Source organism: Lolium rigidum, chromosome 1, assembly GCF_022539505.1.
Source record: "Lolium rigidum isolate FL_2022 chromosome 1, APGP_CSIRO_Lrig_0.1, whole genome shotgun sequence".
NCBI classification, from domain to species: domain Eukaryota; kingdom Viridiplantae; phylum Streptophyta; class Magnoliopsida; order Poales; family Poaceae; genus Lolium; species Lolium rigidum.
In genome coordinates, this window is record NC_061508.1 from 231,968,124 (window position 1) to 231,985,360 (window position 17,237).

Below are 17,237 nucleotides of genomic sequence, written 5' to 3' on the forward strand. Positions count from 1 at the left end.
CCAACATGCTTTTATCTTATGGGAGAGACACCTCTAGTGAACTGTGGACCCCGGTCCATTCTTTAATAATGAAATACAAATCTGCTGCAATACTCGTTTTTACTGTTTTCTCTGCAAACAATCATCTTCCACACAATACGGTTAATCCTTTGTTACAGCAAGCCGGTGAGATTGACAACCTCACTGTTTCGTTGGGGCAAAGTACTTTGGTTGTGTTGTGCAGGTTCCACGTTGGCGCCGGAATCCCTGGTGTTGCGCCGCACTACATCCCGCCGCCATCAACCTTCAACGTGCTTCTTAGCTCCTCCTGGTTCGATAAACCTTGGTTTCTTTCTGAGGGAAAACTTGCTGCTGTGCGCATCATACCTTCCTCTTGGGGTTGCCCAACGAACGTGTGAAATACACGCCATCAAGCTCTTTTTCTGGCGCCGTTGCCGGGGACCTGAAGAAAAGTTACACCACAAAGATTTCTATCTCCCACGTCAACTGCACGCCAGCAGCTCTTTTTCTGGCGCCGTTGCCGGGGAGATCAAGACAAGCTGCAAGGGGAGTCTCCACTTCTCAATCTCTTTACTTTGTTTTTGTCTTGCTTTATTTTATTTACTACTTTGTTTGCTGCATTATATCAAAACACAAAAAAAATTAGTTGCTAGCTTTACTTTATTTGCTATCTTGTTTGCTATATCGAAAACACAAAAAAATTAGTTTACTTGCATTTACTTTATCTAGTTTGCTTTATTTACTGTCTTGCACTCTATATTAAAAATACAAAAAAAATTAGTTACTTTTGTTACCATGTCTAGCTCTGAACTTGTTACTTCTTCGCTCGAAGAATTAGTCTTCACTTTTAAACAAGGGGATGAGGAGAGTTTTAAGGATGCTTGGTCTAGAATTTTTACTTCTTATCGTAAAACTGAACCTCAAATGACTCTAAGTTTGCTCCTTAGTAATTTTTATTTTGGTCTTATGATTCGCTATAGATATGCCTTGGATGCTCTAGTGGGAGGAGATTTCCTCCATTGTAATGGGGATCAAGCTTTTAATGCCATAAAGAAGTTGGTTGCATCACATGATTCATCTAATAATTTTGATTCAGCCCTTATCAGCATTCATAATAGATTAAATACTCTTGAGACAAGTGCATCTCGCTTAAATGAAAACTATGGATACATTCGTAACCGTCTTGATCAAGTTTTAGTGAACTCTGAACCTTCATTGTGGAAACCTACTATTAAAATTGTCATAGGTAACCAAACTCTTCGTGCTAATTGTGATATTATGACTGAATTTTGCCTAATGCCTAAGGGGATTCATAAATCTTTGAAACTTTGGGAATTCACTGAAGGGGGAGAAGGAATAACTCTTATTGATAACTCTGTTATAATTCCAAAAGGGATAGCTGCGGGTGTGCATACAACCATTCTTGGGATAACAATATCCGTTGATTACCTTGTAATTGAATGCGCAGGAACAGGACAAATCACACTCGGAAGATCCCTGCTGAAATTATTGGGAGCGATCATAGACGTGAGAGAAGGCACCATAAAATTCACCTCTACACCCGGGGGTAGTCATATATTCCCTAAACCAAAGAGTAAGGATAAGAAAGGTAAGGGTAAAGCCCAAGGTAATGTCAATGCTTCACCCCGCGATAATACTTGAGTTACACTTTCTGCGCCTAGCTGAAAGGCGTTAAAGAAAAGCGCTTATGGGAGACAACCCATGTTTTTACTCCAGTATTTTTGTTTTATATTTGTGTCTTGGAAGTTGTTTACTACTGTAGAAACCTCTCCTTATCTTAGTTTTATGTTTTGTTGTGCCAAGTAAAGTCTTTGATAGAAAAGTAAGTACTAGATTTGGATTACTGCGCAGTTCCAGATTTCTTTGCTGTCACGAATCTGGGTCTATCTCCCTGTAGGTAGCTCAGAAAATTACGCCAATTTACGAGCATGATCCTCAGATATGTACGCAACTTTCATTCAATTTGAGCATTTTCGTTTGAGCAAGTCTGGTGGCCTAATAAAATCCATCTTTACGGACTGTTCTGTTTTGACAGATTCTGTCTTTTATTTCGCATTGCCTCTTTTGCTATGTTGGATGAATTTCTTTGATCCATTAATGTCCAGTAGCTTTATGCAATGTCCAGAAGTGTTAAGAATGATTGTATCACCTCTGAACATGTGAATTTTTATTATGCACTAACCCTCTAATGAGTTGTTTCGAGTTTGGTGTGGAGGAAGTTTTCAAGGATCAAGAGAGGAGTATGATGCAATATGATTAAGGAGAGTGAAAGCTCTAAGCTTGGGGATGCCCCGGTGGTTCACCCCTGCATATATTAAGAAGACTCAAGCGTCTAAGCTTGGGGATGCCCAAGGCATCCCCTTCTTCATCGACAACATTATCGGGTTCCTCCCCTGAAACTATATTTTTATTCGGCCACATCTTATGCACTTTGCTTGGAGCGTCGGTTTGTTTTTGTTTTTTGTTTTGTTTGAATAAAATGGATCCTAGCATTCACTTTATGGGAGAGAGACACGCTCCGCTGTTGCATATGGACAAATATGTCCTTAGGCTCTACTCATAGTATTCATGGCGAAGTTTCTCCTTCGTTAAATTGTTATATGGTTGGAATTGGAAAATGCTACATGTAGTAACTCTAAAATGTCTTGGATAATTTGATACTTGGCAATTGTTGTGCTCATGTTTAAGCTCTTGCATCATATACCTTGCACCCATTAATGAAGAAATACTTAGAGCTTGCTAATTTGGTTTGCATATTTGGTTTCTCTAGAGTCTAGATAACATCTAGTATTGAGTTTTGAACAACAAGGAAGACGGTATGGAGTCTTATAATGTTTACCATATGTATTTTATGTGAGTTTTGCTGTACCGTTCATCCTTGTGTTTGTTTCAAATAACCTTGCTAGCCTAAACCTTGTATCGAGAGGGAATACTTCTCATGCATCCAAAATACTTGAGCCAACAACTATGCCATTTGTGTCCACCATACCTACCTACTACATGGTATTTATCCGCCATTCCAAAGTAAATTGCTTGAGTGCTACCTTTAAAATTCCATCATTCACCTTTGCAATATATAGCTCATGGGACAAATAGCTTAAAAACTATTGTAGTATTGAATATGTACTTATGCACTTTATCTCTTATTAAGTTGCTTGTTGAGCGGTAACCATGTTTCTGGGGACGCCATCAACTATTCTTTGTTGGATATCATGTGAGTTGCTATGCATGTCCGTCTTGTCTGAAGCAAGAGAGATCTACCACCTTCATGGTTGGATCATGCATATTGTTAGAGAAGAACTTTGGGCCGCTAACTAAAGCCATGATTCATGGTGGAAGTTTCAGTTTGGACACATATCCTCAATCTCATATGAGAATTAAAATTGTTGCCACATGCTTATGCATTAAAGAGGAGTCCATTATCTCGTTGTCCATGTTGTCCCGGTATGGATGTCTAAGTTGAGAATAATCAAAAGCGAGAAATCCAAAATGCGAGCTTTCTCCTTAGACCTTTGTACAGGCGGCATGGAGGTACCCCATTGTGACACTTGGTTAAAACATGTGCATTGCAAAGATCCGGTAGTCCAAGTTAATTAGGACAAGGTGCGGGCACTATTAGTATACTATGCATGAGACTTGCAACTTGTAAGATATAACTTTCATAACTCATATGCTTTATTACTACCGTTGACAAAATTGTTTCATGTTTTCAAAATAAAAGCTCTAGCACAAATATAGCAATCGATGCTTTCCTCTTTGAAGGACCATTCTCTTTACTCTTATGTTGAGTCAGTTTACCTATCTCTCTCCACCTCAAGAAGCAAACACTTGTGTGAACCGTGCATTGATTCCTACATACTTGCATATTGTACTTGTTATATTACTCTATGTTGACAATTATCCATGAGATATACATGTTACAAGTTGAAAGCAACCGCTGAAACTTAATCTTCCTTTGTGTTGCTTCAATACCTTTACTTTGATTTATTGCTTTATGAGTTAACTCTTATGCAAGACTTATTGATGCTTGTCTTGAAGTACTATTCATGAAAAGTCTTTGCTTTATGATTCACTTGTTTACTCATGTCATCACCATTGTTTTGATCGCTGCATCCACTACATATGTTTACAAATAGTATGATCAAGGTTATGATGGCATATCACTTCAGAAATTATCTTTGTTATCGTTTTACTCGCTCGGGACGAGCAGAACTAAGCTTGGGGATGCTTGATACGTCTCCGACGTATCGATAATTTCTTATGTTCTATGCCATATTATTGATGATACCTACATGTTTTATGCACACTTTATGTCATATTCGTGCATTTTCTGGAACTAACCTATTAACAAGATGCCGAAGTGCCAGTTGCTGTTTTCTGCTGTTTTTGGTTTCAGAAATCCTAGTAAGGAAATATTCTCGGAATTGGACGAAATCAAAGCCCGGGGGCCTATTTTCTCACGAAGCTTCCAGAAGTCCGAAGGAGAGACGAAGAGGGGCCACGGAGGGGCCACACTATAGGGCGGCGCGGCCCCCCTTGGCCGCGCCGCCCTGTGGTGTGGGGCCCCCGTGCCGCCTCTTGACCTGCCCTTCCGCCTATACAAAGTCTCCGTGACGAAACCCCCAGTACCGAGAGCCACGATACGGAAAACCTTCCAGAGACGCCGCCGCCGCCGATCCCATCTCGGGGGATCCAGGAGATCGCCTCCGGCACCCCGCCGGAGAGGGGAATCATCTCCCGGAGGACTCTACACCGCCATGGTCGCCTCCGGAGTGATGAGTGAGTAGTTCACCCCTGGACTATGGGTCCATAGCAGTAGCTAGATGGTTGTCTTCTCCTCATTGTGCTTCATTGTTGGATCTTGTGAGCTGCCTAACATGATCAAGATCATCTATCCGTAATTCTATATGTTGTGTTTGTCGGGATCCGATGGATAGAGAATACCATGTCATGTTAATTATCAAGTTATTACATATGTGTTGTTTATGATCTTGCATGCTCTCCGTTTCTAGTAGAGGCTCGGCCAAGTTTTTACTTTTAACTCCAAGAGGGAGTATTTATGCTCGATAGTGGGTTCATGCCCGCATTGACACCGGGACGAGTGACGAAAGTTCTAAGGTTGTGTTGTGCTTGTTGCCACTAGGGATAAAACATTGGCGCTATGTCCGAGGATGTAGTTGTTGATTACATTACGCACCATACTTAATGCAATTGTCCGTTGTTTAGCAACTTAATACTGGAAGGGGTTCGGATGATAACCTGAAGGTGGACTTTTTAGGCATAGATGCGGTTGGATGGCGGTCTATGTACTTTGTCGTAATGCCCAATTAAATCTCACTATACTTATCATGTCATGTATGTGCATTGTTATGCCCTCTCTATTTGTCAATTGCCCGACTGTAATTTGTTCACCCAACATGCTTTTATCTTATGGGAGAGACACCTCTAGTGAACTGTGGACCCCGGTCCATTCTTTAATACTGAAATACAAATCTGCTGCAATACTCGTTTTTACTGTTTTCTCTGCAAACAATCATCTTCCACACAATACGGTTAATCCTTTGTTACAGCAAGCCGGTGAGATTGACAACCTCACTGTTTTGTTGGGGCAAATACTTTGGTTGTGTTGTGCAGGTTCCACGTTGGCGCCGGAATCCCTGGTGTTGCGCCGCACTACATCCCGCCGCCATCAACCTTCAACGTGCTTCTTGGCTCCTCCTGGTTCGATAAACCTTGGTTTCTTTCTGAGGGAAAACTTGCTGCTGTGCGCATCATACCTTCCTCTTGGGGTTGCCCAACGAACGTGTGAAATACACGCCATCAATCACCACCCTTGACGAAAATCGCGGCGCAGAACTAGCCGATGGCCACCCAATCGGCTTTCAAAAACAGATCATCCACCAGGCCAGCTGCCCCCCGAGTCTCAGTCAAGGCGAAATAGAGTCGAGGGCACGCCATTCAGACAAATGGACCTGGGCTAGATCATGTCTGAGAGAACTATCATGCAGAGCCAGCTAGAGCCGATCACCCCTCCTCCATTGAAAGTCGATATTGCAGATGATCACACAATGGCTCAGAAGTAGAACTCCTCTGACACAGAGCTAGAGATCCTTGTGTTTTGCACATGCTACTGGTAGATCCCGTAAATTTTGTGCTCAGACACATGCTATATTTTTTTTTACGGGCCGATTATTCTATCGGCCCCCAATATCTCACTGCACATGTATCGCACATGCTCATCTGATTAGGTGCCCCCCGAGTCGATTCTGTCAGGTAACTGCTGAAATCGGCTTCTGTGACTAGCCAGGGCGCTATGTGTGAACATCGGCTTGATTAGGACCAGTGTGGACTTCTTCTAGCTCATTAGCCGATGTAACCCCATTTCCCATTAGATTGGCGTTGAATCCAGGCAGAATGGAAGGTGAGGATAATTTTGGCCGATTGCTGGAATCGGCCTCCACGTTGCTTGCTCGATGAAGGTTTTGTAACGTTCCTCCATAGATCCTTGAGGCCGATCACCTGGATCGGCATCACCATGTTCGTCCATCGATGTTTGCTTTTGTTACACGGTCAGGCCGGTGGATAAAACCAGCCTAACCCCGTTCTTTGTCACGTCGATGCGCTCGCAGTCGTCCAAATTGATGCCTGAGAGTGGCTCTTGGCCTGATGTCTCCCAAACGTTCATGCCGGCCGTCGAAATCTCGGCTGAATCATCCGCGTGGACGACTTCTACTTCATCTCCATCCCACTGTATTAGGCATTGGTGCATCGTGGATGGAATGCAACGAGTTGGCGTGGATCCAATCTCTCCCTAGTAGGACGGCATAGGAGCTTTTGCTGTCGACAATAAAGAACGTCGTAGGGACAGTTTTCCTTCCTACGGTCGGATCCACATTCGGAACACCTTGTGCGTCGGATGCTTGGCCGTTGAAATCGCTCGGTGTTACATTGGTCTTGATCGGATCCGAGCTGGAGCGTCCCAACCGACGTAGCATGGAGTATGGCATAATGTTAACCGCCGCTCCGGTGTCCACCAAAATCTTGTTGACAGGCTGCCCATTGATGTATCCTCGCAAGTACAGGGCCTTCTGATGCCTGTAACTTCTTTCTCGTGGCTTCTCAAAGATGACCGGCCGTGGGCCGCAGTCTAGTTGTGCCACAGGTGCTTCGTATAATCCTGGAGCGCTGAACTCTGTTGGAAGGATGAAGACCATGTTTGCGCCAGCCGATGTCTCATCATCGGCTTTCCTTTGCTTGGGGCGCCACTCTTTTCTTTGTGGCCGACCTTCTTCGTCCAGGGTTCGCTGAATTTTGGCGGCCAGATCAGGCCGTGCCTTCCTCAACGTGTGCAGGTATAATCTTTCAGCTTCCTCCAACCCACGTAGACGCTGAACCCTTCGTTTTTTGGAACGGCTGAGCCCATCAGGGCACCACCTTGGCCGATGATACTTGTCTTCTTCATCATCGTCCTCTAGTTCCTCGAGATCTTCCACCCGAGCGGACTCATCATGCTTGTTCCGAGGCGGGAGGGGCCCTAGACGTTTGAACACGGACACGTTAGCTGCATCCTTCTTCCTTTGTTTACATTCTGGGCAATTGCCGATTGTTGGCAATCGGCTCATTCCCGAATCCCAGCAGTGTCTGAAGAAGGGGCAGTCCCAGTGCCTATCCACGTCGTCTTGCTCCCTCGACTTTTCCTTGGCGTGGCGCTCATATCGCTCCTCGTCGTGATCATGCCGACGACGTCTTCTTTCGTCCCTAGCCAGACGATCTTTTTCATCATCGTCATTGTATCGTCGGCGTTGGTCATACTGACTCACATACTTGTTGAGGAGGTGATCAGAGAGAGGTCGCTGATATCTTATGTTCTTCACTTCTTCCTCTGTGACGTAGCGCTTGCCGTCGTGGCGGAGCCGATCGCGTGGAGCGGCTTCCTCTCGTGTCTTTGCTATGAGAGCAGCTGCCCTCATCTCCGTCCTTACCGCAGTGGTGCCCGGGTCCCACCATGTTGATATTGCACGAGAAATCTGGCTGGCACCCTCCATGGTAAGTATACTCCACCATATTAACGGCGGGGAAGGGGTGTGTGTCGACCTTCATGGCGTACTCGGTTGAAAATTAGTCGCCCTTTTTCTATCGCCATTTGGATCTGCCGACGCCACACCCTGCAGTCGTTAGTGGTGTGGGTGAACGTGTTATGCCACTTGCAGTATGGCTTTCCGTTCAGCTCCTACACCGTGGGGATCTTGTGGCCTTCGGGTACCTTCAGCTGCTTCTCCGTGAGTAAGAGGTCGAAAATCTGCTCAGCTTTGGTCACGTCGAAGTCGAACCCTTTTGGAGGGCCTTGTGGCTTAACCCACTTGCAGGACACGGGGCTTGCCGCCCGAGCCCATTCAGCCACTGCTACCTCTTGATCTCCCGCAGCACCTTCATCCTCGTCTGCCTCAACCAGGACCACCGCACGCTTGAATTTGTCCTGGTAAACATCTGGGTGGCGCTGTTCATATGCCGACAGCTTCGCACCATGTGCGCCAATGAAGGGTAGTCCGCTTGGGAGGCCACGTCCTTGATCGATGATGAGAGACCCACCACCGCCAACTCGATCGCTTCTTTTTCACTTACGTGAACCGAATAGCATCGGTTCCTAATGGTCCCGAAGCGCCGGATGTATTCCGACACTCGTTTCCTCGCGCTTCGTCGTACTTGTGCTAGATCGGCAATGCCAGCCTCGGAAGCCTCCGAGTGATACCGATCATGGAACTGCTCTTCCAACCGCTTCCAAGTCCGGATCGAGTTCGGTGGCAGCGATGTGTACCACCCGAAAGCCGATCCCGTGAGGGACCGTGCGAAGAACCTCACACGCAGCTCGTCTGATGCTGAGATCGTGCCCAGCTGTGCCAAATATCGGCTCACATGTTCGATGGAGCTGGAACCATCTGATCCGCTGAACTTTGTGAAGTCAGGGAGCCGATATTTGGGTGGTAGCGGGATCAATTCGTACTCGTTGGGGTACGGCTTGGTATAGCCGAACGTCTTCCTTTTCGGCATCATGCCGAACTGATCCTTCAGAATCGTACAAATCTGATCCGCGGTGATGGCTGAAGGTGTCGAACCCTGAAGATTCGCCGGGGTGGCATACTTAGCCAGCCATGCTTGCTTTTCCAGTTCTGAGCCAACTGCAGGAGTCGAGCTCTGGAGGTTTGTCGGAGTGGCGTACTTAGCTAGCCACGTTTGCTTCTCAAGATCTGCTCCCGACGTCCCTCCTGCTGTTCCAGAGGCCCCTGTTGTTGCAGCCTGGTTCGAGAGTGCCCAGTGCACGCAGTCGCGCACGTATGCGCACGCGTATCCGTGCGGGATCTCCTTGGGCGCCTCGGGTAGGAATTGGTAGTCACTAGGATCACCACCAATCTTGTAGACGACGTATGCCGATGAGTTCGGCACTTCTGGTGCTGCCAACGCGAACGGCAGCGGTGGACGGGACTGGAGTGGCAACTCTCCTTTGTAAGTCCCCACAGCTGGTCCCGACGGAGAATACTGATGGCTCATGATTTCCTGGATCACGCGCAGAGCGACACGCTCCAAAGTGTTCACTAGGCTCTCAGAGTGGCGGTGCAGCGAATGAGCCACCATGAAGTTGATCTCCTGACGCAGCGACCTGGTGCGTTCTTCCGACGGGGCGGACAGGTCCACTCCATCGAGCGCGCCTTCAGGTGAGAACCCCTTCCACCCGACGCCATGGGAGCGGGTTCCGTGGAAAGAGCCGATGAGGTCGGCTTCGAGGACCGCCTTGATCTCGTCATGCTTCTTCTTGAGCTCGTCAGTCAGATCCTCGTACGTGACCGGAGTGCTTTCCGCCATCTCGGATGTAGATGGCGATGCGGTGGATGTCGAAGATTGTCCCACCGGGCGTGCCAGAATGTGTTGCGGTCAGAAACCCACCGGCGGGCAGCGACTGACAACACCGTAGAGCCGGGAACAACTAGGGCTGCGGCTGGCCCCAGTCCCTCAGAGCGATGGCCCGCAAAGCCTTCTGGTCACACGTCCGATGCTGTCGCAAGGGCGTGCCACCTGACCTATACCTGGTCAGGAACGTGTTGGATGATGCCTCGCTTAGTTTCCTGCATGGCATACACGTAAACATTAAATACGAGCCTCGATCGGCTCTCAGGTTGTCCCGTGAATCGGCTCAAAGAGCCGATCCACCCATGATTCGTACGAGGTGTACGAATATATGGTGGTCCTGCTTGATCAAGATAAAGCTAAAGCGATCTACGACGATTTAGGGTTTTCACCGCATAATCGGATCATCCTACTCACGATTGGGCCTCGCGCTCGCGTACGGTGATCGTAAGCCGATCCTAGACAGGGCCTAAAAACCAACACAAGGTTGATCCCCGGAACATCCTGTCTAGGGCTAGCAAACTACACCCTACACGTCGCTGGATCCTCCAACCCTTTGTAAGGCCTAACTATTGCGGATGTTAAACTAATCCTTGAAGAACAAGGAGCAACCGTAACGGATCGGATCTACTAAACAATGATCAAGCGGGGTGCCGCCCCTACACCTAAGATAGGTGTAAGGGCGGCTAGATGTATAAGGGTTGCACTACGACAGCATATGATACGAAGAACAATGCTAACCCTAACACATCTAAGATAACTACGTTGCTCGCCATCAAAAAGGCTTCAGCACGAGCAACACATGAACAACGTAAATAAGCTTATGCTGCCTAGATCGCAAGATGCGATCTAGGCAGCATGGTGCTTACCAGGAGAAACCCTCGAGACGAAGGAGTTGGCGATGCGCCGAGATTGATTGTGTTGAACGTTGGTTGTTGTTTATTCCATAAACCCTAGATACATATTTATAGTCCAGGGGACTTTCTAATTCAAGCGTGCACCTAACCGTGCACGGGTAAAACTCTAACTCCTAACCGACACGTATCCTACTATGGTACAGATACACGGGCAAACTAGCCCAAACTTTGCATGTAAGGCCGATTCACGTACTTCTTCTATACATATATTCTTCAAGCCCATCTTGATCGCGGCCCACCTCTGACTCGGTCAAGTTCTGGTGATAACAGACCATTAGTGCTAATGTTGACCAGGTTGACCAGTATAGATTTGACAAAATAGGACTTTGAAACAAAGTGTAGATAACCCCATTTTGGAAATGTTGCAAACCTTCACCAAAATGGACACCACCACCATCATTCCCTCACCTTAATTACATGTTTGAGATTCACCAAAAAGAAAACCAAAATTCAAACAAAAGTTTCATGCGGCCATTTTATCAAACACCTTGCAGGCAGATTTTGGCATTTGCAACACAGGCTATTACACGTTGGATTTTAGCCTAAACCCAATTTATTTCGTGATGATTAGCTTCTACTACCTCCTCTTCATCGAGCCTGTCCTTTCCCCATCGTTTAAAGTGGAGAAACAATCCTAAACTATGGCATGCCGTGGCCATGCCGGCCACCTTTGCACTCGAGCGATCTGAGCCCCTACTCCCTCCTACACCATGTCTAATAGCCTCTCTGGAGCACAAGGACACTGCCAGTGCACGGCCGAGCCTCACCCTTGCGCGCCATTGGCCGGAACGCGCGTGCCCAGACACGCCAGAAAACGTGCCAGGCACGCGGTGAGCGCGCCCTGGCATGTCTCTGGACGCGCCCGAGCACACCGTCGACCCGTCGCCATCGTCCACCTATCCCTCTCTCACTTTGCACGCGCACGGCCCTCTGCACCCGCTACCCGCTAGACAACCTCGCTAGCCCGCGGAAGCTACGTCGTCGTCGCCATGATCGCAACTCTGCCGCCACGGTACTGCGAGCACTTGATCGTCGCCAGTACTCCCTCGTCCTTCCCTTGCTGCGCCATCACGCGCGTTAGCTCCGCCTAGTCATCGCCTACCTCGCGCGCCCCCTACCTTGCCCCTTCACGCCCTCGAACGACGTCGCCACCATCGACCTTGCAGCACCCCACGGCACACGAGCGCATCTATAAATAGAGCCACTTCCCCGCCTCCTTCTCCACAACAAAGTTGCTCCCCTCCTCTCTCTGATCCTCCTCCACATCTCTCCCCTCCACATCGTCGCCTGTAGACCGCCAATCGATCGTTGAAGTCCGTGGCGGAGCTGCAGAAGGCGCTGATACGTCTCCGACGTATCGATAATTTCTTATGTTCTATGCCATATTATTGATGATACCTACATGTTTTATGCACACTTTATGTCATATTCGTGCATTTTCTGGAACTAACCTATTAACAAGATGCCGAAGTGCCAGTTCTCGTTTTCTGCTGTTTTTGGTTTCAGAAATCCTAGTAACGAAATATTCTCGGAATTGGATGAAACGAAGACCCAGGGGCCTATTTCGCCACGAACCTTCCAGAAGACCGAAGAGCATACGAAGTGGGGCCACGAGGTGGCCAAACCACAAGGCGGCGCGGCCAAGGGGGGGCCCGCGCCGCCCTGTGGTGTGGGCCCCTTGTTAGCCCCCCGACTCTGCCCTTCCGCCTACTTAAAGCCTCCGTCGCGAAACCCCTGAGGCGAAAAACCACGATACGGAAAACCTTACTGAGACGCCGCCGCCGCCGATCCCATCTCGGGGGATTCTGGAGATCTCCTCCGGCACCCTGCCGGAGAGGGGATTCATCTCCCGGAGGACTCTACACCGCCATGGTCGCCTCCGGAGTGATGAGTGAGTAGTTCACCCCTGGACTATGGGTCCATAGCAGTAGCTAGATGGTTGTCTTCTCCTCATTGTGCCTCATTGTTGGATCTTGTGAGCTGCCTAACATGATCAAGATCATCTATCTATAATACTCTATGTTGTGTTTGTCGGGATCCGATGGATAGAGAATACCATGTTATGTTAATTATCAAGTTATTACATATGTGTTGTTTATGATCTTGCATGCTCTCCGTTACTAGTAGAGGCTCTGGCCAAGTTTTTGCTTTTAACTCCAAGAGGGAGTACTTATGCTCGATAGTGGGTTCATGCCTGCATTGACACCTGGGGGAGTGACAGAAACCCCTAAGGTTGTGTTGTGCTGTTGCCACTAGGGATAAAACATTGGCGCTATGTCCGAGGATGTAGTTGTTGATTACATTACGCACCATACTTAATGCAATTGTCTGTTGCTTTGCAACTTAATACCGGAAGGGGTTCGGACGATAACCCGAAGGTGGACTTTTTAGGCATAGATGCAGCTTGGATGGCGGTCTATGTACTTTGTCGTAATGCCCAATTAAATCTCACTATACTTATCATGACATGTATGTGCATTGTTATGCCCTCTCTATTTGTCAATTGCCCGACTGTAATTTGTTCACCCAACATGCTTTTATCTTATGGGAGAGACACCTCTAGTGAACTGTGGACCCCGGTCCATTCTTTTATACTGAAATACAAATCTGCTACAATACTTGTTCTTTACTGTTTTCTTGCAAACAATAATATTCCACACAATACGGTTAACCCTTTGTTACAGCAAGCCGGTGAGATTGACAACCTCACTGTTTCGTTGGGGCAAAGTACTTTGGTTGTGTTGTGCAGGTTCCACGTTGGCGCCGGAATCTCTGGTGTTGCGCCGCACTACCTCCCGCCGCCATCAACCTTCAACGTGCTTCTTGACTCCTACTGGTCCGATTAAACCTTCGTTTCTTACTGAGGGAAACTTGCCGCTGTGCGCATCACACCTTCCTCTTGGGGTTCCCAACGGACGTGTCAATTACACGCATCAAGCAAATTTCTGGCGCCGTTGCCGGGGAGATCAAGACACGCTGCAAGGGGAGTCTCCACTTCTCAATCTCTTTACTTTGTTTTTGTCTTGCTTTATTTTATTTACTACTTTGTTTGCTGCACTTTATATAAAAACACAAAAAAATTAGTTGCTAGTTTTACTTTATTTACTGTCTTGCACTCTATATCAAAAACACAAAAAAATTAGTTTACTTGTATTTACTTTATCTAGTTTGCTTTATTTACTACTGCTAAAATGGCCAACCCTGAAAATACTAAGTTGTGTGATTTCACTACCACAAATAATAATGATTTCTTATGCACACCTATTGCTCCACCTGCTACTACAGCAGAATTCTTTGAAATTAAACCTGCTTTACTGAATCTTGTTATGCGAGAGCAATTTTCCAGTGTTAGTTCCGATGATGCTGCTGCCCATCTCAATAATTTTGTTGAACTATGTGAAATGCAAAAGTATAAAGATGTAGATGGTGACATTATAAAATTAAAATTGTTCCCTTTCTCATTAAGAGGAAGAGCTAAAGATTGGTTGCTATCTCTCGCCTAAGAATAGTATTGATTCATGGACTAAATGCAAGGATGCTTTTATTGGTAGATATTATCCCCCTGCTAAAATTATATCTTTGAGGAGTAGCATAATGAATTTTAAACAATTGGATAATGAACATGTTGCTCAAGCTTGGGAAAGAATGAAATCTCTGGTTAAAAATTGCCCAACCCATGGATCGACTACTTGGATGATCATCCAAACCTTCTATGCAGGACTAAATTTTTCTTCGCGGAATTTATTGGATTCAGCTGCTGGAGGTACCTTTATGTCCATCACTCTTGGTGAAGCAACAAAGCTTCTTGATAATATGATGGTTAATTACTCTGAATGGCATACGGAAAGAGCTCCACAAGGTAAGAAGGTAAATTCTGTTGAAGAATCCTCTTCCTTGAATGATAAGATTGATGCTATTATGTCTATGCTTGTTAATGGTAGGAATAATGTTGATCCTAATAATGTTCCGTTAGCTTCATTGGTTGCTCAAGAAGAACATGTTGATGTAAACTTCATTAAAAATAATAATTTCAACAACAATGCTTATCGTAACAATTCTAGTAATAACTATAGGCCATATCCTTATAATAATGGTAACGGTTATGCTAATTCTTATGGGAATTCTTACAACAATAATAGGAATACACCCCCTGGACTTGAGGCCATGCTTAAAGAATTTATTAGTACACAAACTGCCTTTAACAAATCTGTTGAGGAAAAGCTCAATAAAATTGATATTCTTGTTTCTAGAGTTGATAGTCTTGCCTCCGATGTTGATCTTTTGAAATCGAAAGTTATGCCTAATAGGGATATTGAAAATAAAATTGTTACTACAGCAAATGCCATCCAAGTTAGAATTAATGAGAATATAAGATTAATGGCTGAACTGCGTGCTAGGTGGGATAGAGAAGAAAATGAAAAACTAGCTAAAAAGGAAAATGTAGCTAAAGTTTGGACTATTACCACCACTAGCAATGCTAATAATTCACATGTTGCTGCACCTCCTACTATCAATGGTAAAATAATTGGTGTTGGCAATGCTTCTACTCCTAGTGCAAAGCGCGCAAAATTACTCGAAACTCGCTAAAACTGCTGAAACCGCTTGTGATAAAACTGCTGAAATTTTTTCCAACCTTGGGGATGATAATCCCATTGCTTTAGATTGTAATGATTTAGATTTTGATGATTGCCACATCTCTGAAGTTATAAAGTTCTTGCAAAAACTTGCTAAAAGTCCTAATGCTAGCGCTGTAAACTTGGCTTTCACAAAACATATTACAAATGCTCTCATAAAAGCTAGAGAAGAGAAACTAAAACTTGAAACTTCTATTCCTAGAAAGCTAGAGGATGGTTGGGAGCCCATCATTAAAATGAGAGTCAAAGATTTTTATTGTAATGCTTTATGTGATCTTGGTGCAAGTATTTCGTTATGCCTAAAAAAGTCTATGATATGCTTGACTTGCCACCATTGAAGAATTGTTATTTGGATGTTAATCTCGCTGATAATGCTAAAAAGAAACCTTTGGGGAAGGTTGATAATGTTCATATTATGGTTAACAATAACCTTGTCCCGTTGATTTTGTTGTCTTGGATATTGAATGCAATGCATCTTGCCCCATTATATTGGGAAGACCTTTTCTTCGAACCGTTGGTGCTACTATTGATATGAAGGAAGGTAATATTAAATATCAATTTCCTCTCAAGAAAGGTATGGAACACTTCCCTAGAAATAGAATGAAGTTACCTTATGATTCTATTATTAGAACAAATTATGATGTTGATGCTTCATCTCTCGATGTTACTTGAGTTACACTTTCTGCGCCTAGCTGAAAGGCGTTAAAGAAAAGCGCTTATGAGAGACAACCCATGTTTTTACTCCAGTATTTTTGTTTTAAATTTGTGTCTTGGAAGTTGTTTACTACTGTAGCAACCTCTCCTTATCTTAGTTTTGAGTTTTGTTGTGCCAAGTGAAGTCTTTGATAGTAAAGTAAGTACTAGATTTGGATTACTGCGCAGTTTCAGATTTCTTTGCTGTCACGAATCTGGGTCTACCTCCCTGTAGGTAGCTCAGAAAATTAAGCCAATTTACGTGCATGATCCTCAGATATGTACGCAACTTTTATTAAATTTGAGCATTTTCATTTGAGCAAGTCTGGTGGCCTAATAAAATCCATCTTTACGGACTGTTCTGTTTTGACAGATTCTGCCTTTTATTTTGCATTGCCTCTTTTGCTATGTTGGATGAATTTCTTCGATCCATTAATGTCTAGTAGCTTTATGCAATGTTCAGAAGTGTTAAGAATGATTGTGTCACCTCTGAACATGCTAATTTTTATTATGCACTAACCCTCTAATGAGTTGTTTCGAGTTTGGTGTGGAGGAAGTTTTCAAGGATCAAGAGAGGAGTATGATGCAATATGATCAAGGAGAGTGAAAGCTCTAAGCTTGGGGATGCCCCGGTGGTTCACCCCTGCATATTCTAAGAAGACTCAAGCGTCTAAGCTTGGGGATGCCCAAGGCATCCCCTTCTTCATCGACAACATTATCAGGTTCCTCCCCCGAAACTATATTTTTATTCCGTCACATCTTATGCACTTTGCTTGGAGCGTCGGTTTGTTTTTGTTTTTTGTTTTGTTTGAATAAAATGGATCCTAGCATTCACTTTATGGGAGAGAGACACGCTCCGCTGTAGCATATGGACAAATATGTCCTTAGGCTCTACTCATAGTATTCATGACGAAGTTTCTTCTTCGTTAAATTGTTATATGGTTGGAATTGGAAAATACTACATGTAGTAATTCTAAAATGTCTTGGATAATTTGATACTTGGCAATTGTTGTGCTCATGTTTAAGCTCTTGCATCATATACTTTGCACCCATTAATGAAGAAATACTTAGA